We start from the raw sequence: 21536 nt of genomic DNA, 5'->3' as shown, positions 1-21536 counted from the left end.
ATGGAACAGAAACACACACACGCACACACGCACACACACACAAGTTGAAATAAAATAAATGAAAATTACTTGGAACTATAATGAGACATAAAAAGTGATCGCAAGAACCAACAATTTCTGTTGTTTAATCTTGTGTTTTAAAACTAGAAAGTGTTTTATAATGCTGTACAGCTCAACTGGATGACTTGCTACCACCATTCATAAAATGCATTTCTTTCTTATTTGCATAGTGTTTCATGATTTCTGCATTAAATATTTGTCTTCAGTGATTATTTCATTCATCCATTTATTAGCCATTCATTTATCTGTTCACTCAATAAACATTGATGGTGTGCCTATATGAGGAATATTCTTATTAGTACAGATAGAATAGAGATAAATATATGCTTACAGATATACATATAAGGTGCTTGTTGTTGCATTGCAATGGAAAATATAATGGGGACTGGAGAAAGAGATGGAAATAGTAGAAGTTAGTTTTGGAAAAAAGAATTTACTCTCACACAGGAAAAAGTATTGATGATGATATAAACAATCTAGGAGTTGTAAATTCGCAGAAAATAGAAAATTAGTCTGAGATAATGGCTTTTATCAAAATCAACCTTGTGGACATCAGAAAAGAGAGGTAGAAACATAGATATGAGAAACCAACATTAAAACTAACAGAAAGCCTTGTGGACACTGAAGACCATCTTGGATTGGAGGTGTATGTTTGATGGTTAACTTGAGTAGGTCACAAGGTGCACATTGGTCAAACATTGTTCTGGGTGTTTCTGTAAAAGTGTTTTTAAATAATATTGATATTTATATCCATACACTGAGTAAGCAGATTGCCCTCCCTAAAAGAGTGTTGTTTTATCCACCTGTTTGAAGGCCCGAATAGAATAGAAATATTGGCCTTCCCCTGAGTAAAAGAGAATTAATCGTACCTGACTGCCTTCAAACTCACACACTAGCTTTTCCTTCCCTTGGGCTCAAACTGGAATGTCAGCTCTTCTTGGGTTTCCAGCCTGCTGGTCTTTATTAGAACTGGACCATCTGTATCTTGGTTCTCAGGGCATCAGACTAAGACTGGAGCTACACCATCAACTCTTCTGGGTCTCCACCTTGTCAATTCACCAGCAGATCTTAGGACAGGTCAGTCTCCATAATCATGACAGCCAATTCCTTATAATAAATCTCTCTTCCCCATATATATATATCTCATATATACATATATAATATGCAATATATATGCATATATATTACCTCTATATGTGATACATATACACACATTCTATTGGTTCTATTTATATATATGTATATATGTATGTATATATATGTATATATGTGTGTGTATGTATGTATGTGTATACACACACATATCCTGTTGGTTCTATTTCTCTGGAGAATTCTGACTGGCACAGTATATGTGTGTATATGCATGTGTGTGTGTGTATATGTGTGTGTGACTTAGGGGTGAAGATGTATTATCAGGAATAAGACTATAAAGTTGGGGGGGGCAACAAAAACAAAAATAGAAGTTTAAGATGTTGAATAACTTAAGCTTCATTTTTGGCTCGTCCCACCTGCTCTTAAGAGAATCATTGCTTCAACCATGAAGCAGAAAACAACCATCCAGGGTTGACTAGGTAATATGCAGGCTGCTCATAAGTTTACTTATTTTCTCCCACTGCTCCAAGCCCTAACTAAGTTAAGAAACATGGAAGAGTGAAGAGTACTATTTAACAATCTGAAAAGAAGAAAAACATATATCTACATATGGTAATGGACATTAACTAGATTTATTGGGTGATCATTTTACAATAAATACAAATATAAAAATCATGTTGTGCACTTGAAGTTAATATAATGTTATATATCAATTATATTTCAATTAAAAAAAGAAAGAGGAAATTATAGGAACAAGACAGCAACTAAAAAATTTAAATAAGAGTTTCAAACTATCAACCACAACACAAGAGTGACTGTAAGAGCCATAGAAAATAGCTGAAATGACCCAGCATACATATGACTTCCTGAAAAAGAACAAATATTAACAACAATAAGTTTTTAAAGTTTTAAATTAAAATAAGGCTTGAAACTAGCTATACAATCACTCACAGACAAGAATACTTTTGTGGGAGTCTCGGAGTCAAGGAGAGCAATTCCAGAACACTCGTGGAACAAAACACCCAAAAATAGATGCAAGAACAGCCTTACTTTATCTGTATCACTCATGTCCCAAGGCAGCACAGTTCAATTCCAAGAGAGATTCCCTACAGCCAACGATTTCTTCTACACAGAAAAGAGAGCACAGTGAGGGAGAGACTAGTTTTCCTAGCTAGGCAGGATATTGCCCAAAGCCTACCTAGAATGCTGAGGTGATTGGCATGGCCGAGTGATTGAAAGCCTAGGAGCAGGGAAGATATATGTTCTGGGAGTAGGGACTCTGGTTCTAAGCAATCAGGGCTCAGAATTCATCAAAGGGCCAAGGATCCCACCAACCACTTTGTGAATTCCATCAGGAAATCCACCCATGAGCTGTGTGGGATGCCTCACCTGTGGACACCTGAGTGGCCTATGGAAAACCCCAATGCTCTGCACACCTCATTCCCCTCCCAACATGGCAGTTTCCCCATGTGCCCCCACAGAAGATGACTGTGTTCCTTTGCAGGTGGCTTGTGAACTTATGCAGAAAGCCAGCCCAACTCTGCAGGATTGGTAGGAGGCACACAAATTTGAACATTTTCCAGGTGCTATTTTAGGGAAAACAAATGAGAGACTCTCAGCACTCAGCTTGATAAAGAAAAAGGCACGTCATCCAAGAATTCCCTCCCCCTGACCCAAACATATCGGTTTTGCTTTTTTCTTTGGTATATATACATATATTTATGATATGGTGTGTGCGTGTGTGTGTGTGTGTGTGTATTATATATATATATATATATATATATATATATATATATATATGAAGAGAGGTAAAGAAGAAGCTTTACTTTGGGGAAGTATGACTCATGTAGACTTGATCTGTATGAATAGGGTAATAAAATAGAGGCTATATTTCCCTTTCCAAGTATGAGGGCTGATGGTAGTTTTAATGATGGTGGGGAAAATGACAAGGTGACAGTTTAAAAGGTGAGAAGTTCAATTTGTGCCAGATTTAGCTTTTATGGGTGGCAGTATATGCACATGCCCATGTCACTCAGGCAGCAGCAGACATAAAACTGGAGCACAGCTGAGAAATTATGCCTTGGATAAAGATTTGGAAACCATCTTCATACTCCATACATGTGGTGAAAGCAAGTAAGTGAAGAAGTAACAGAGCACAGATTTCAATCCTGGATCTCAGAAGGATTAACTAGAAGAAAAGGTAAAAATGGTAACTCAATGCCCAGGAATGAAAAGGTGTCCATGAGAGAGGAGAGTTCGATATTATCAATGGCAATGTACAGATTTCAGAAGTTTTAGATCACTAGATTTTGCAGAGAAGTTTGGAGGTTTTTGCAAAGTGGTACATGAAGGGCTTTACTTCATTCCTGTATACTTTTAGATAGAAAATGTTGTCTATTTATTCCAAACATTCTCTCAGGAAGACTTAAGTCAAAGTGAAGTTGATTCTGATTGCTCTGTTGGACTGAAAGACTGTGACGTGTTCATGTAAGTAAACAATATATCCTTCACAAGGTAGGTGCTAAAAACATTTAATGATTGATTAAATTTAATACAGCATTTATTTAACATCTATATTTCTTCTTGGTCCTACAGAAGACAAGAAGATGAATAAATCATGGTTTTTGCTCTCCACTGACTCGTAGTCTAGTTGCATCAAGAAATACGCTTAATAATAATACAAATCTGGGTAGGTCATTTTATTGAATGTAAACAGGAAAATATGTTGGATGAATTGAAGGTTTTCGGAATTAATGGGAAGCTTAAGAACCAGGCTAGAGCACTGAGAGCCACCACATCCAGAAAGAAAGCTAAAACGCAAGAACCACCACAGAGGAGTGATAGCAGAGTCTGGTGAGGCTTAGGTAAGTTTACTTATGTGCTTAGGTAAAATGACCATTTTCTTTCCAGGGAAGGAGTGTAGGATTGGCCTATCATGGAGCAAGTGCCTTTAGACAGAAGAGTGAAATGGAAAAGCCGTCATTTCAATAATAGAATTCATAATTCCAAGAATAGAATAGGCAATTAGGAAGGGTCAATGAATGTTGGGCAGCAAAATAACAAGTCCTCAGATAATTAGAATCATAATGAATGCACAAACAAAATGCCAAGGGAAGGCCTAGAAGAAAGCATCTGTCCCATAGTAGAAGGATTCAATGGCCCTTGAGACGGAATGACCCAGTCAGTTGATGTTAGCCAGGCTTGGCCAATAGCCATTGCATTGTTGGCACGATTGGTGTAAAAGTCTAAGATGGTAGAATGAAGACTATTTATACATGGGTGTAGCATGCACTTACTAAGGTTGAACTAGCCACTGCTCCTAATGATGAATATCAAAGCAGCCAGCCACAGAGATCTAAAGTGATGACAGGAATGAATGCTGGGTCCAGATTTGTTACCATCCCTCAGGGAGATTAAAACAGCCACTGAGAATCAGGTTGATTACATTGAACCCTTTTACTCTAGAAGGTGGTGTTATTCATCTTGACCAAAACGGACACACATTCCAAGTACGGGTTGCTCTTACTTACTATGATGGGGCTTATAGAGTATTTGACTCATCAGCACAAAATTCCATCTAAGAGTGCTCCAACTAAGAAACCACTTTACAGGGGTGCCTGGGTGACTCAGTCAGTTAAGCGTCCGACTTCGGCTCAGGTCATGATATCACAGTCTGTGGGTTCAAGCCCCGCATCGGGCTCTGTGCTGACAGCTCAGAGCCTGGAGCCTGTTTCCAATTCTGTGTCTCCCTCTCTCTCTGCCCCTCCCCTGCTCATGCTCTGTCTCTCTCTGTCGCAAAAATAAATAAAAACATTAAAAAATTAAAAAAAAAAGAAACCACTTTACAGAAGAGGAAGCATGGCAGTGAGTTTATCACCATGGACATAACAATGGATCATATACCGTACCATCCAGAAACTGTTGGTTTGATAGAGTGACAAAACAACCATTTGAAGGCAGAAGTGAGGTAACAATTAGATGATTCCATACATAGAAAATACCGTTCACATGAAAAATACATTTTAAGTATAAAACACTTATAATATGCTATGCTATTGAATATGCTATGTATTCAATAAATAGGATACATGGATCTAGAAACTATGAACTAGAAGTAGAAGAAGACCCACTTGGGAAATTCGTGATTCTCATTCTTGGAACTCTGGGCTTCATAAGTTTAGTGGTCTAGTTCCCAAAAGGGAAATGCTTTCATCAGGGAAGAAAATAAGAGTCTCATTAAACTTTAAGCTAAGGCTATTTATTACCTCATCAGACAGAGAGTCGTCCTTCCAAGAAACCTGCAGGAAAGGAAAGGAGTAGCCCTACTGTTAGAAGCAACAGACCTTGATCAATAAGTGATATGGTTACTTTTAAACAATGGGGGTGTATGTTTGGTACTCAGGTGATCCACTGTTATTCTCTCACCCAATTTTATTGGTAAATGGACATGTGCAGCAGCCATGGGTATAGCAACTCCTCAGGACTGAAGTCTGGATCATTTCATCAGGTCAAGTAATGTAGACAAAAAGAGGTGGTAGTCACGAGGCAGGGAAATTGGTAGCAGAATTTAGTAGAGGACGGAGACAAGGAGCATCGACTGCAGTCTTGAGAACAATTGTGGAAATGGGCTAGTAAGGCATCCCAGTAACCTTTCTCAGGCAAGTTTCACCCCAAAAAGGGACCTATCAGAATCCTGGAGAAAGTGATCCTAGAACTTATCATGCAAAGCAAATGGATCTGATAAGCTCAATGGGTAGACTGTAATAGATGCTGAGGCACTCACTGCCTCAACTGCTGGGAACCTCAGCTAATGCTTAAAGATTCTTAGATGAGTCCTCTGGCAATTGACAGGAGACAGCAGTGTTTCCCAAGGTCACCTCCCCTTCCCACTGACAGCCCAAATCCAATTGCTGTTTGGATAAAGGTCCAACTCTGAAGAATCATTCCAGTTCCAGAATTTTCTATAGGATCCAAGGAGGTATAGTCGTGATTGCATCACAATTCAACTTCCTTCTGCTATTCTTCTTTCACTGCATCACCAGTGTTGATCCTAAGAGCACACCTCTAGAAACATCCAACATGGTAACCTCAGACTCGAAATTTATTTCCCAGGAAACCTAAGTTAAGACAGTTTTCTATTTAGATTTAAAAACATGTAAAAAATTACATAGGGTCTGGGAAAGTTCATTACAAGAGCCTTTCTAATGACAAGGGAGGTGAGTTTTCCTTAGATTATGAATATGCTCAATGTTGCAGAATCAAAATGCAATTAGCATCCTCAATGAAAAGACCTGAATCTGCAGTTAGGGTATTTTGCCCCTTATGGAAGTGGGCACCTAGATGAGGTGGTCTGGGATATCAAAATGTGCCTGAGTGTAATTATTTTAAAAGATTAACATTTTTAGTCACCCGTGAAAGAAATAGGAAAAATTATTATTTTGCATGATTGATTCTCAAAGCCAATACATAAAGACAAACTTTAAGGAAAATAAAATCAGAGTAGAAATAAATTGTTAGCATAAACATTTCCTTCTAAATCACCCTTAATCCTTACACTGGATTCAAACTGCTTTCAGCATTAATATACTTTGGTTTTTCACCAAAATCCCTCTGGACAGCCTTTATCAGCTGCCAATATGTCTCCATCACAGACCCAAGTAGTCTGTTCACTCTGATTAGACTGTTGGAGCTAATTTAAAGTATGGCCTTTGTTATGTCTACAGCAGTCTAATCAGCTAGGAAGATTCTCTGACACCCTGGCATCCAATCCGTCTCCATGTCATTGAAGCAGAAAGGCAAAGATTATGGCCATCAAAGTATATCTTCAGGCAGAGATATAGCTTTCCAAACCAGTGCTTAGTTAAAATTGTCATGTTTTAAAATCACTTCAAAATCAAAGATATTCAGATATTTCATAGAAATTCCAGGAAGCTTAGAAGTGGCTCAGTTGTTTTATCTCGGCTAGGTCTCATTTCCCTCACTAGAGGGTAAGCTCCTTGAAGGAATAGATCATATTCTTCTCAATATTTCCTACAGTATCTTATAGATAGAATGGCTTTATACACATTTATGTAACAAGATAATTTACTGGGAAAGTTCCTTGTTACTTTGAATGTCTCTGATGCTGTTTCAGCAGAGCACTCACTTTGGACTAGACCCAATGTTAGGTTCTTTATATGTATCATCTTATTTACTCTCTACAACCTTAGGAGTGACATTATTATTATTATTATCCCTGTTGAGACAACCAAAGCACAAAAAGGTTAAATATTTGCCTACATATATCTAGTTGGTGGGAAAAGTGGTATTTAAATACAGACTCTCTGTCTTCAAAGCCCAGAATTTCATCTTCTTGCTTCTTGATGGTAGTAGAACTCTCAGAATATTTTCTGAGTATTAGAGTGTGCTCCTGGGTACAGAACAAGTGAGGGAACTGAACTCCTGTTCCTGGCACTCCATGTTGAAAGTCATTTTGATCAGAGAATAACAAGGATAATGAGCGCAGCCCTTCTGATGATATATTTGTTAATTCAACAAAAATATAAATGATAGCACTTCCTGATTTCCATCTTCCCTACTTCACCTTCAGGTGTTTTTTTTTTCCTCTCATTTGAACCTTGCTTTCATCCTTGGAGGTGGACTGGTATGCTGCAAAGAACATGAACCTTGGAATTAAACTAGCCTCATTCCATTTTTGCTTACCATTTACTAACTGCATCCTTGTGCATAGTTTTTAAAATATTTAAATTCAGTTTTCAATAAAATGAAGACAATAAACCCTGCCACATAAAGTTGTTTGGATGATTAAATGACATGACAAACATAACATTCGGAGCCTATGGATGATACTCAATAATCATGAATTCTCTCTGCCCTGCTTTGACTACTTTATTTTCTGATGAAGGGATACATGTGCAATCAGCCACCAAGTCTTAACAGTCTTTCCCTATAGCAAGGAGCAAGGAAGAGCTGCTCAAGCTGGCAATTGAAGATTTTCTATCTTCCATATGTCGAATTGCTTTAATTGAGTAATTAAGGAAGGACCTCAATTACATTTAAATACTTGTCTTGATACTTTAAATACTTGCTTTAGTGCTTTTGTATTTTAAAACCAATACCTTTGATGTTTTAGTACTTGCATCTGGGGATGTTTTCTAGGTTCTGAATTTGATCCCTGTTGTACGGATGTTAAGGCCCATTACTTCAAATACTGTAGGTTTGCTTTTAATAGTTCCAAAATAGAAAGGTCTTTATTAACCTGCCATGAGTTAGAGGTACTGATTCATTTACATAACTGCCGAGCATTCTCTGTCTTTAGTATTGGTCAGACTCTTAAACTTCAGAAGTCTTATAGAAAGAGCACTAAACCAGGAGTTGTGACAACCTGAGTTAGCACATTGGCTCTGCCACTGTCAGCAGCATCTTGGACAGATAGCTCTCTGAGCTCCTCTAGCCGGGTACCATTTCTCATTTATTTGTTCTTTGTACAGAGTCTATCAGAGTACCTAGAACAAGGTAAAAACTACAAAATCAAAGTTTGTGGAATCGAGAAATATTTTAATCAATTAGACAATTAGTATAGGAATTGAAAGCTAAAGAGCTTGGCACATTTTCAGCTGGCTACCTTGTGGTCACCCTTTGGATCTGGACTTGTAACAAATGAGATGAGGAATGGTAATAATTCTACAAATTTCTAACTTCAGTTTTTAACAGTGAACTTCCAAATTTTCAACCAAATCTCTCCAGTCTGTAACAATTCTTTCTACATCTACCCTCTCATCCATTTTGTTTATTCTCCTCTGAAATTCCTCCAAGTTTCCAATCTTAAACAATAGCACTTCAATCTAGTTTAACAGTTATACATTTTTGTATTTCTTTTCTAGGCTGAGTTTGACCCTTACTTACTTGCAACTTTTGAAAACTATCTTTATTTACGTCATTAAAATGACAAGCTTAGCACATTTATAAACAATAGTTTTAAGCAAAAATACAAAACAGTTTTTAAAATAGAGGTGTAAATTGACTTCATAATCAATGAAATCTATAACTACAAAGTTATTTCTTTTCCGCATGGTTTCATTTCATATCTTGTTCCCAAATAGAAAACTAAACCTGGGTAGCTCAGTCAGGTAAGTGTCTGGCTCTTGATTTTGGCTCAGGTCATGATTTCATGGTTTGTGATCTCCAACCCTGTGTTGGGCTCTGTGCTGACAGTGGGGAGCTTGCTTAGGATTCTCTCTCTCTCTCTCTCTCTCTCTCTCTCTCTCTCTCTCTGCCCCTCCCCCACACTCTTTCATGCTCTCTGTCTCAAAATAAACTTTAAAATAAACGTATAAATAAATAAATAATAGATAGATAGACAGGTAGATAAAATTAATAGGCCCATCTGACCCTATGTTAAAGGCAACCATTCATTTATGTATATACAAACACACATGAAGGGACTACATATTATTCTTTTTGCTAAAACATATAGAATGTATATAGAGTGCAAACCTTTCAATTATTTCTAGAATATTGCTACAAACATTTATAAAAGAAGCTTCAAAGACATTTGTTTATGAGTTTTCTATTACTGGTACTTGAAGATAAGCAGGTCACCCCTGGCAGTGAGAATTTGGGCTTCCCCTCACTTGTGTGATTAGGTATATTTCACTTATGGCCAAGCAAATATGGTGAGTAAATAAGATGATGTCTTCAAATCTGTATACTTCACTATGCACCCCTCTTCACTATGGAAATTAATTAACTGGCATCATGAAATAAACAATATAAACTCCAAATGTTAGCGAGAAAAATTCTTGCTTTTGTATTCAAACTGGAAAATGGAAAGACATACGTGAAGAGTAGACTGTCTAAAATCTTAATGTAAGGGAAGAGTAGCAGAATATGCTACCCAAAAATATGCTGGTTTGATATAGTGATTAATCTGAGCTGTAGGCCTTTGGAAAAGAGTAAATGCAGGGATAAACTTTCTCTTCTGCCTAAAGACAGACCTTCCAAAAAGAACTCAGTGGCCATGAGTTCCCTCCCTGACTTTCATCAATGAAGGAAGACTGGTTTTTGTCACAGAGGAGAAGACAAGAAGTAGACACGATGTGTGAACTTTGTCACAAATGATCATACCTCCCATATATGCTTCCAAGGACCCATTCACCTTTCTTAAAAATCATTTAGGCTCTTCTAAGACTAAGTCTACATCCTGCCTCTCCTTTCTCTGTTAAAACAGTATTTAAGCCAGAATTTTAAGCAAGCTTAGGGAGTTATTCATTTTCCCTTGGGTATCTCCAACGTGTACATATGTATCAATAAACTTCAGTTTTTCTTTTGTTAGTCTGTCCTTTATTAAAAAGGTCTCATCCAAGAACTCAGAAGTGTGTATTCCTCCTTTAAATGTGATTCCAGAAAATTACATATCAACTATGAAATGCAAATTTGGCTTTTAATGTTCAGTTCCTTATAAATGTTTTAACCTACCATAAATACTAAAACATACAGTAATTATCAGAAAATATGTATTTTTTAAATAACCATCTTGAAACCTAAAGAAGTCAGGTAGTATGGAGGAAGTCATGAATCTTCCACTTTTTGTCAATAGTTTGAATGTAATAAATAGCTTACCAATTGGTTGTGAGTCTCTGACCTGTAGAGTCCACATTTTTAGTCTAAAAAATATCACAAATCTGTGTGCATAAAACTAAAAGGTAGTAGCTAGAATAATTGACATCCCAAAGGGATAAAGAGAGTACAGAAGTTTAGGAAGCCTAATTGTCTTTTTGGACACCAATATTATTTCTCTTGGTAGAACTAGCAACCCACTTTTCCCTTCTTGCAGCATATTCACAAGTGAACCAGCATGTTGTTTTGATTTTTCATTATTCGCATAAGAAAAGTGCAATTCCTAGTAATTTTCAGAGACTTTGAAATCTCAATAGGAAGGAGAGAAGAAATATAACAGCAAAAAATATAAGAAAGAATAATAAATATAAAATTTGATTCATAGTTAGCAATTACAAAGAGTTCTCATCATTTCATTTAATAAAGGTATATCCTTAAATGTTAAGTTGCATGCTATAGGCTTTATTGATGCAGGGGTGTGGAGAAGAAAAAGATTAGTATGAGTAGTACTAGTTTAGGAAGCCGTCAGTTCAGAATAGATTTTTAAGTTGGACTTAAAAAACATGAGAGGATAGTGTTGACCTAGAATGTTCACAGCCTCCGAAATAGCTTAACACTGGCAGACATATCTCGTAAAACATTTATTTAGGCACCAAGTCCCAGTGTCTGCAATTGGAAGGACTTTCGAGTCAACCACCTACTGGTCTATTTGGTTGTACAAAACATCTGTGAAATGAGAGACATGATAGACAAATGTCACCCTGAGTACCACTTGGATATGGATACAATAACAGAATCACTTTAGGAACTTTAAAAATTACAGGCACTCTTTAGACCTACTGAAACAAAATCTACAAAGGGACGAAGAATTTTTATTTTTTCTACAAGCCCCAGATAATTCTGGAAGTTGGTAAGATTTGAGAATTACTAGATTTGAGTTTAAAGTATATTATTTTGTCAAGACGTTTTCCTTAGAACTGACAGTGAGCAATGAAATACTGAACAGTAATTCTAATAGGACTTGCTGAACACAGTAGCAGCACCCTCACAATTAAACTCACCCTGGTTCTCTTTTCTTTACAAAGCTCCATGCACTCTTTATCAGCCTTCAGGAGTGTCCAAGATGAAGGCAAATTCCAGCTCTTCCCTGATAAGAAGATGGAGATCAAAGTGTTTGGTACTATGTTAGAGAGGGCCATTGGGAAAGTGGTATGTGGTTCTAGGAAGAAGGACATAAATATATGACTAGGAATGAATACTCACTGACTCTACTTCAGTATTATAATTCTCTTTTTTTTTTAAAAAAAAGCAATATCTTTTGTTAACAGAAGAATTACAAAATAGAATGATTCTAAAGGAATAATACAAGCACTTTTAACTACTTTTACTCTATACAAAGTACTAGTTTACAACGAGGTTAAACTTGCAACGTATTCAAAATTTATGTTGAAATGTGTGACTCTCTCTCTCTCTCTCTCTCTCTCTCTCTCTCTCTCTCTCCCATCTCCCTTACACCAAGGCTTCCAATCATGATGTTCATAACTTTTCATCTTGGCATTCTTTAATATCTGAAATGTTTGTATAATAGAATTTCAGGTATCCTGGAAGTTGGAGTGAAGAATATTTGGTTACAAAGAGCCTTCTACAGACACAAAAAATTATACCAAGTAGGAAATAAGTAGGAAATACTTATATGGTTATATAAGACCATAGAGTCACAACTCTTACTAGGCATATATCATGACACTTAACTACTGATCCTACATAAAACTTAAAGTTCACTCTGTTTTAGAAAAAAAAATGTTGCACAGAGTAAGGCTTACTATTATGTTTACAAGAAGAGAATAATATGTATATACATTCATTCATTCATTTGGTATTTGCTAAGAGTTTTCTATGTGCCAGGAATTATATGCTAGAGATGCCAAGATTAAATGACACTATTAATTGCATAGCCTAGAAGTGGAAATAAATGTAAACAAATATTGGCAACATACTATGACAGGTGCTAGAATAACAAGATGTAGTGGTTTACCCAAAAGGAGGGGATAATCAACACTTCTTTGAGAATGTGTGGAAAGAATTAAGAGTAGGTGAGACATTTAAGATGTATCTATAAAGATAAGTAGACTTTGCTTACATTATCTGGGGAGAGGATAAAAGGGAATTCTAGTGTAATGAATATTTCATCATCATTTTTCCTCATCCAGATACTCAGGCTGGGAGATTTCTCTCTCATCAAATGCTGCACAACCACTTACTTGCTGTTTTCAGTGTTCACAAAATGTCCCAGCCATTAAAAATTGGATGACCTGTTCATAATGGGATTGCTTTGGATGACAGTCAGCAAAATCTTGGGCAATGAACAGATGTCTTTTCTGCTGAAGAATCCACAGACAACATGCAGGCACCTGTGAATGCAAGACTCTCCCTTAACAACTACATGAGCAGCAGCTAACAGGGCTCCTCAACACAAGTGACATGTGGTGGCCACCAAAATGGCAACAGAGCATCACAGGAATCAACTTGCTCTTTCACATCAAATGGAGGTTGAAAAACCAGAGTGACAGTGGTTCTCTTGATGCTGATTTGCTAGCCTCATCCATTCCCTTCCCTCCTTTCTTTCTCGGTGGTCCTCACTGAGTAACCACACAACTCACCCCGAAATTATTGACCACTACCACCACCATCAAGGGTAGGAAGACCAAGGAGTTCGTTACTTTATTTCTAACTTATTATGGCATATACTCTATGTTCTGCTGCTTTCAGAGCCCTCTTCTTGATCTTAAGAACCTTTTCTTCTTTCCATAGAAAGCTGAGTCTTCTAAATGAAAAAAAAAATATTGTTTTCAAAATTACTGCTTTTGATGATGGATCCAAAAGCCTATTCTGGAAGAAATGTCAGTTGTTTTTGTTTTTTTGTTTTTTCTCTAAATGCTTCTTAATATTTACAATTCTAATTCTCTTCAAAGTAATGAATGCCTCTGACCAATTCCAACCAGGAAGAGATTAGGACAAAATTAATATTTCTAAGTAATATCTCACTACATTTGTCTGTGAACAAAATGATAAAAAGGAAACCTGGCAGATCGGGGTAAGGCAGTTACTTTAAAGATTATATTTCATAAGTGTAAAACAATCCTCTGAGGTAGATGTTACCATACCTCACGTGATTGATGTAGTTGTTAAGATTTAGGCTGTGCCCATGGTCACAGTTAGTGAGTTGGATTCAAATACAAGTGTTCTGACTTCAAGTCTAATGCACTTGAAGTTTGATCTATAAAAAGAAATAACTAGGAATAGTGTAGCTCCAATTTCCACACTGCATATGCATGACTTCTAAATGCAAAAATTCAGACATATCACTGGCCAAATAACAAGAATAGCTAACATTTATAAGTAGTTTACTATTTAGGAGGCACTATGATATGTACGTTATATGAGTTAATTGTATTTTTACCAAAACTTTATGAGATTGGTATTACCATTAATTCCATTTGACTCTTATGTCAAGTAGGGCTTATAGAACTTATGTAACTTTCCAAAGACCACAAAGCTAAACGTGAGTGAGCCTAAATATGAAGTCAGGCCTGATCCTAAAGTCCATGCTCTTAATGATTACTCTCTATTACTCTTATGGCTAATATACCTCTTTAGGGAACATACATCATCAAGGAAGTCATGGTCCTTCCCTAGTTCTATCCTCTGCTTAGAGTATTAGAGAGCAACTTTGTTATGATGCTACTCTTTTGAGGAATTACATCACCTGAAACACCACCATTTGTATATCCCTTTATCATGTCACATTAGCTTTTATTAGAATTAACTGCATAAGCTAAGTCATCCAAAAACATCATATATTATTAAAGAAGACTGACTTTTCAAAAAAACTCTTTGTGGGCTTTTTGAAGTGTAACCTCTCACTGTCCCAGTAGTCTGTTAAATTTAACACAAAGGTATCTTAGGTAATATTCTCTATATACTTAAAATCTTTCTTTGGCTATCTCACAATTGTGGCTCATATAATAACTCACTTCACAGGATTTAATCATTATAATGTATGAGATATACTCAGCATTGTATGTAATTTTTTTATTTATTCAATGAATATTTTTGAAAACCTACAATGATCCAGGCAGTAGTGTTGCACAAGACCTTGAGGACTAGAAGTCATGGCGAGTCCAACAGACATGGTTCTACCCTAATAAAACTTAGGCCTAGAATGAAGACAGCCAATAAATAAAAACAGACAAATATACAATTACAATTTTGACAAGTGGGTGTTGCCTTGAAGGTCTCTTAACAGAAAGATCTTATAGGAGATAGAGGTCTGGGAAAGCATTCCTTAAGTACATAATGGCTGAACAGTCAGAGCTAAATAAGCGGGCATAGAGCCAGGAGGAAGTGCATTCCAGCCAGAGGGAAAGTCACAGCAAAGGTTCTGTGCAGGACAGCCTAACTGGGTACAAAAGCAAGAGAGTGATAGAATGGTTCTGAAGAAGTTTGAGAGAAAACAAGACCAAACCAATTAAGTGCAGTCTATTCTGTGAATAAGGAGAAATGGATGGGTTAGGAACACTGGTAATATGGCTAATGGATGATTGAATACCAAACTTGCCTTGGAAGCAATGGATATGGTATTGTTCTAGAAAGGTTTAGAGACTTAGTTCCCCAGGAGCCATTTGTTTCATTCCAGGGAGATAAAAATCTGAATATTCCTTTCCTGTCTTCTTAAAGAGAATTTGTTTGTTTGTTTTTCAGAGTAAAGATTTCTCTTCCTCTTTTTCCTCTCTCTTTTTTTTTGTGGAGATGAAGAAGGGTAGATGTGTTAGCTCCAATCTTCCTTATTTTCAGAGATTCTTTCCTGTGGTACAACCCCACAGCATGCATTGGTGAACATGTAGCCATCATGACTTCACCTTATTAGATATTGGTTTATGGTTAACAGATGCTAAAATGTTCTATGAGTAATAAATGGTCTGTTTTCTGAGCAGACATTTCTGTCAAAGTATATTTGGGAATATATGTACATACATATACACAGACAGACACTGCCTTAACTCCAGGCCTCAAATAATTCTACAAATAAATGTCTTTTTTTTTAACATTTATTTATTATTGAGAGATAGGAAGAGATAGAGCATGAGCATGGGAGGGGCAGAGAGAGGGGGAGACACAGAATATGAAGCAGGCTCTAGGCTCTGAGCTGTCAGCACAGTGACTGAAGCAGGGCTTGAACTCACAAACCTAGAGATCATGACCTGAGCTGAAGTCAGATGCTTAACCAACTGAGCCACCCAGGCACCCCAATACGTTTCTTTTAAAAAAACAGTTCACATTTTCTTTGTAAACTATTCATGAAAACTAGACATCATAAACATGAACTCAGAAAGAGAAATCATATCCACAAAGACTTTAAGTGTTTACATTACAAACACAGAATATAAAATACTAATGTCTAGTTGGTTTAAAAATAAGAGATAAATTTAGCATTGTGTTCAGAGAATGTAAAACTTTAAAGAATGACCAAGTAAATTTGCACACTAAAAAAGAACTTCCGAAAATGAGAAATACTACACTCAAAATTTTAAAGTGAATACATATAGAATTTAGAGTGGATTATATGGAGTTTTGAGTAGAGTAGACTCAGCTAAAAAGAGAATTTGTGAATTAGATAGAGATCAAAAGCAATTATCCAGAATGTAGCACAAATTTACAAAGAATTAGAAAATATGAAAAATGTGAAAGAGAGAGTGAGATGATCTGACATATTAAATCAGAATTTCAGAAGTAGGGAAAGGAGAACAACAACAAAAAAGATAATATATTAGCTAAGAATTTTCTAAAACTAATGAAATATACCAAACCACAAATACAAGAATCTCCACAAATTCAAAGTAGAGGACAATATTCATAGTAAAATTGCCAAATGCCGAAATAAAAGAAAAGATTGTAAAAGTAGTCAGAGGCAAAGATTAACTTTAAAGGAGGAGCATTTAGACTGGTAGCTTTCATCTCAACAGTGCTAAAGGAAGTGAAAAAGAAATAGAATGATAGTTGGAATGTGCTTATTGAAAAACATTTATCACACTATAGTTCTATACTCATCAAAATGTCTTTCAAGAATAAAGGTGGAATAAAGACATTTTTCAAAATCTAAAACTGCCACCAGCATATCCATGCTAAAAACAAGTCTATAAGATGTACCTCAAACCAAAGGAAAGTAATCCTAGTTGACAGTTCTATATACACAGACATAAGGAGCAAATAAAGTGGCATATGAAGATGTAAAGCTAGATCACTGACTGAATACAATAGTAGTAATATCGCTACAGTTTAAAAATTAAAATAAACAAGGACAATAGCATAAATGTATGGAAAGAAATAAATCAAGCAAAATTTTAATGATCTCTAAAACATCTCAGAGAAGGTTAAAAGTATTGGCTAAATTTGGACTTGATCAGTTAAGGATGCCTGTAGTAACTTAAGAATAACATTTAAAAATATAAACAGAATGGGGTGCCTGGGTGGCTCAGTCAGTTAAGCGTCCGACTTGGGCTCAGGTCATAATCTTGGAGTAAATGTGTTTTAGCCCTGCGTTGGGCTGTGTGCTGACAGCTCAGAGCCTGGAGCCTGCTTCAGATTGTATGTCTCCCTCTCTCTGCCTCTCTCTCTCTCTCAAAAAAAAAAAAAAACATTAAAAAATATATAAACAGAATATATAGCTTCTAAACTAGTTCTGGGAAAAGAATAAATGATTAATTATAAAAAAGAAAAATAGAAGATTAGGTGTAAACACAAATATATCAGCAGTGAGTAGACTGAAAAGAAACCAAATGCTCCTGTAAAAAGATGAGGATTGTCAGATTGAATTTTAAAAAATAATCTAATATATGCTGTTAATTATTGTAATAATTCAGACAAGCTGAAAGTAAAAAGATAGGAAAAACACTGTGCAAACATTAACTAAAAGGATGCTAGTGTAGCTATATTAATTATCATGCAAAACAGATTTTAAGGCTGGAAGAATTTCTTGGGAGAAAGAGGGACAAAAGTTACAACTCAAATATATATGCATATATTTGCATATATAATTTTGTATCTGCTTAAATCATGACCTCAAACTACCTGACACAAAACTGAACTAAAAGGAGAAATGAATAGCTCTGCGATCATAGTGGAAGATTTCAAGTTTGCTCATAATTGACATTAAAAAATCAGACAAAAATTTTACAGCATAATTAAACTTTGACACATAGAGAACATCATATCCATCAACTGCAAAATAATTTTTTTTCAAACACATGGAATATTTGCAAAATTGAGTATATGATGGACCATAAAAAACGTTTAAACAAATTTCAAAGGACTGAAATCATACATGGCATATCTTCTTGCCTCGTGAATTTAAGTCAGAAACTAGAAGTAACAATGAAGCAAACAAGCAAAAAAGAGGGAATAAACTCACACATTTAGTATTAAATATAATCTATGGGTCAAAGAAGAGTTGGAAAAAAAATTGAGAACATTTTGAATGGATGATAAAAATCCTACATGCCAAATTTGTAGGATGCAGCTAAATCTGTACTTTTAGGAAACTTACAGTCTTAAATATTTATATTAAAAAACTGAAAGAATAAAAATTATTGAGTCTAGCATCCATCTAAAAAGTAGAATAATTTTTAAATGTATAAAAAAAGGCAAAAATAAAATCCATAATAAATCCAAAGAAAGTAGAAGAAAGGAAATAGATTAGCAAACAGCAGAAATCAATAAAATAGAAAACACACATAGAATAGAAGAGATCAACAACAGAGAAAGTTGGTTCCTTAAAAGACAAATAAACAACAACAAAAAACACATACAAATATCTGTTAGGCTAATCAAGAAAAGCTTAGAAGTCACAAATAAATGGAGAATCCAAAAGAATCTATCATATTAAGAGATTTGAGTAAGTTTACTGGATATAGAATGACATATAAAACTCCATTACATTTCTATACCACTGCAACAAACAGGAAAAAAATTAGAAAAATGTCCTATTTAAATAACATCAAAAATAATAATAACTACTTATAAATCTAACCAAGGATGCACAAAATTCTATAGAGAAATTGAACTATTTGTGAGAGATGTCATAGTGCATATAAGTATATGGAGAGATATTTGTGACCGTGAATTAGAAGATTCAATATGTACAAATGTCAATCTTCCAACAGGTCTTCTAGTGACCTATAGATTTAATGTAACCCTATCCCAAATTTTAATGTAGTGCTGTGGGCAGGATGAGGGGGAGGGACATTACACAGCTATTTTAATTAAAAGACTGTGCTGTTGATGCTGGAGTAGACACATAGACTAATGGAAATGAATATAGAGAGGTCAGAGAAGCACATACACATATATGGAAACTTCACATATGTTGATATAAAAATATCCAAAAAAATTTATATATGTATATATAGTATAACATATATTATTGTGTATATATATATATTATTGTATATATATAGTATATATATGTATAGTATAGTATATAGTATATATTGTAGTATTATATACTACAATTGTAGTATTGTATATTATAGTACATAGTATTATAGTATATATTATAGTATTGTATATACTATAGTATATAGCATTATAGTATAGTTTACTATATATACTATACTGTATATATAGTAAACTTTTGTATATGTCAAAGCATCAACTGCAGGAAACAAAAATGGCAAGTCTTTTTCAAAGAGACCTCTAGAGGGTGAGGTAATGAAGGGTATTCAGAAAGTGGAAAGACACTCATAGAAAGAGATGTGATATAATTATGATAAGAGGGAGATTATGAAACAGGGAGGAAAATGTGAATTACATTCTCAATGTTTTTCTAGTCAAAATATTTTTTAATTGGATTAAATGGTAATACAAATATTATGAACCTGCCTTAATTTTCTAATGTATTTTACTTCAAATGTCCAAAATTTAAAAATATATCATTTTATCTTTTAATTTTTAATGTTAATTTTTAATTGTAAGTTTGAAATTTATAAAACCATATATGACCCAGGTTCTTTCACAATGCATACTATAGGACTTCAGATTTAATTGTACATGCTTTGAAATTCTATCCTTGACCCGACTATTATAGGTTTGAAAAGAGAACTGTAGCAGTAATATCAACTAGGCCCTCAGTTATAAACATAAAAGCACAGGAATAAGAGGAGAGAAGGGACTAGGGAGAGAGAAGAGCAGGTTTATTTCATTTAAATGGGAAATGATGGAATTTCAATGAATGGTAATGAGAAAGTGGGATTTCCTACCTTGTACGATATTTTCTTTTTTTTTTTTACAACGTTGTACAATCACCACCTTTAGTAAGTTCTAAAACATTTTCATCACCCCCCAAAGAAAATCTCATACTCAATAAGCAATCACCCTCTATTTCCGCCCCCCAGCCCATCCCATGGAAACCACCTCTCTGCTTTCTGACTCTATGGATTTACTTATTCTGCTTATTTCATATGCAATATGTGGCTTTTTGCGTCTGGCTAGTTTCACTTAGCATGTTTTCAAGGTTCATCCATGTTGTAGCATATGTCAGCACTGCATTCCTCTTTATGGCTGAACAATTCCTCTGTATGTATGTATCATATTTTGTCTATCTACTCACCCCTTTACAGACTTTTAGCATGTTTTCTCCTTCTGGTTATTGCAAATTGTGCTACTATGAACATATGTGTACAAGTACTTGCTGAGTGTTTTCAGTTCTTTTGAGTATATAGCTAAGAGTAGAAATGTTGGGTCATAAGGTAATTTTATGTTTGCCTCTCTGAGGAACTACCAAAGCATTTTCCAAACTGGCTGCACCATTGTACATTTTTAACAACTTGTATGAGGGTTCCAACGTTTCCACAACTTATTATTATTGTTTTAATTATGGTCTTCCTGGTGGATGTGAAATGATATCTCACTGTGGTTTTGATTTGCACTTCCCTAATGACTAATGATGTTGAGTATCTTTTCACATGCTTGGCCATTTTATATACATCTTTGAGGAAATGTCTGTTTAGGTTCTTCACCCATTTTTAAATTGGATTGTTTTTATGTATTCTGGATACTAGACCCTTGTCGGTTATATAATTCACAAATATTTTCTCCCAATCTGTGGGTTGTCTTTTCACTTCATCAATATTCCTTGATGCACAAATGTTTTTAATTTTGAGGAAGATCACTTTATTTTTTCTTTTGTTGCTTGCACTTTTGGTGTCATACCTAAGAATCTATTGCCAAAACCAAGGTCAAAAAGATTTACCTCTATGTTTTCTCCTTTAGTTTTATAGTTTTGGTCTTAGATGTAGCCCCTTTTTAGGTGTATGTTTATTAAATTTATTCTATAGATGACTTTATATGTTTTATCAATCTGATTCTCTTTTCAGTTTTATCTTCTGCTTAATTACTATGTTTAATATTTTTAAAAATTTTAATTCCAGTATAGTAAATATATAGTGCCATGTTAGTTTCAAGTGCACAATATAGTGAGTCAATAATTCTATACATTACTCAGTGCTCATCGTAAGTGTACTCTTAATCCCCTTCACCTATTTCACCCATCCCTCCACCTACGTCCCCTGTGGTTACCATCTCTTTGTTCTCTATAGTTAAGAGTCAATTTTTTTGTCTATTTTTCTTTTGTTCATTTGTTTTGTTTCTTAAATTCCACATATGAGTGAGATCATATAATATTTGTCTTCCTCTGACTATTTCACTAAACA

The 21536-nt window shown here is 35.1% G+C and overlaps 2 long non-coding RNA genes across 6 annotated transcripts in view; one reads left to right on the top strand and one right to left on the bottom strand.

Annotated features, from left to right (window-relative positions):
- LOC102902449 overlaps positions 1 to 21536 on the bottom strand; it is a 61600-nt gene that overhangs the window by 37550 nt on the left and 2514 nt on the right. For 3 of the 5 annotated variants that reach the window (XR_006600562.1, XR_006600564.1, XR_006600560.1), the window contains exon 2: positions 11832 to 13181. This is a non-coding gene — a long non-coding RNA (uncharacterized LOC102902449). The remainder of the gene's footprint in view (positions 1 to 11831; positions 13182 to 21536) is intronic. The other 2 variants (XR_006600561.1, XR_006600563.1) reach the window with 2 other exon arrangements.
- LOC123386544 lies at positions 6191 to 12026 on the top strand. The gene is made up of 2 exons (XR_006600565.1): positions 6191 to 6368; positions 11856 to 12026. It is a non-coding gene; the product is annotated as an uncharacterized LOC123386544 (long non-coding RNA).

Source organism: Felis catus, chromosome B4 (assembly GCF_018350175.1).
Source record: "Felis catus isolate Fca126 chromosome B4, F.catus_Fca126_mat1.0, whole genome shotgun sequence".
Taxonomy (NCBI): domain Eukaryota; kingdom Metazoa; phylum Chordata; class Mammalia; order Carnivora; family Felidae; genus Felis; species Felis catus.
This window is presented reverse-complemented; position numbering and strand designations above follow the sequence as displayed.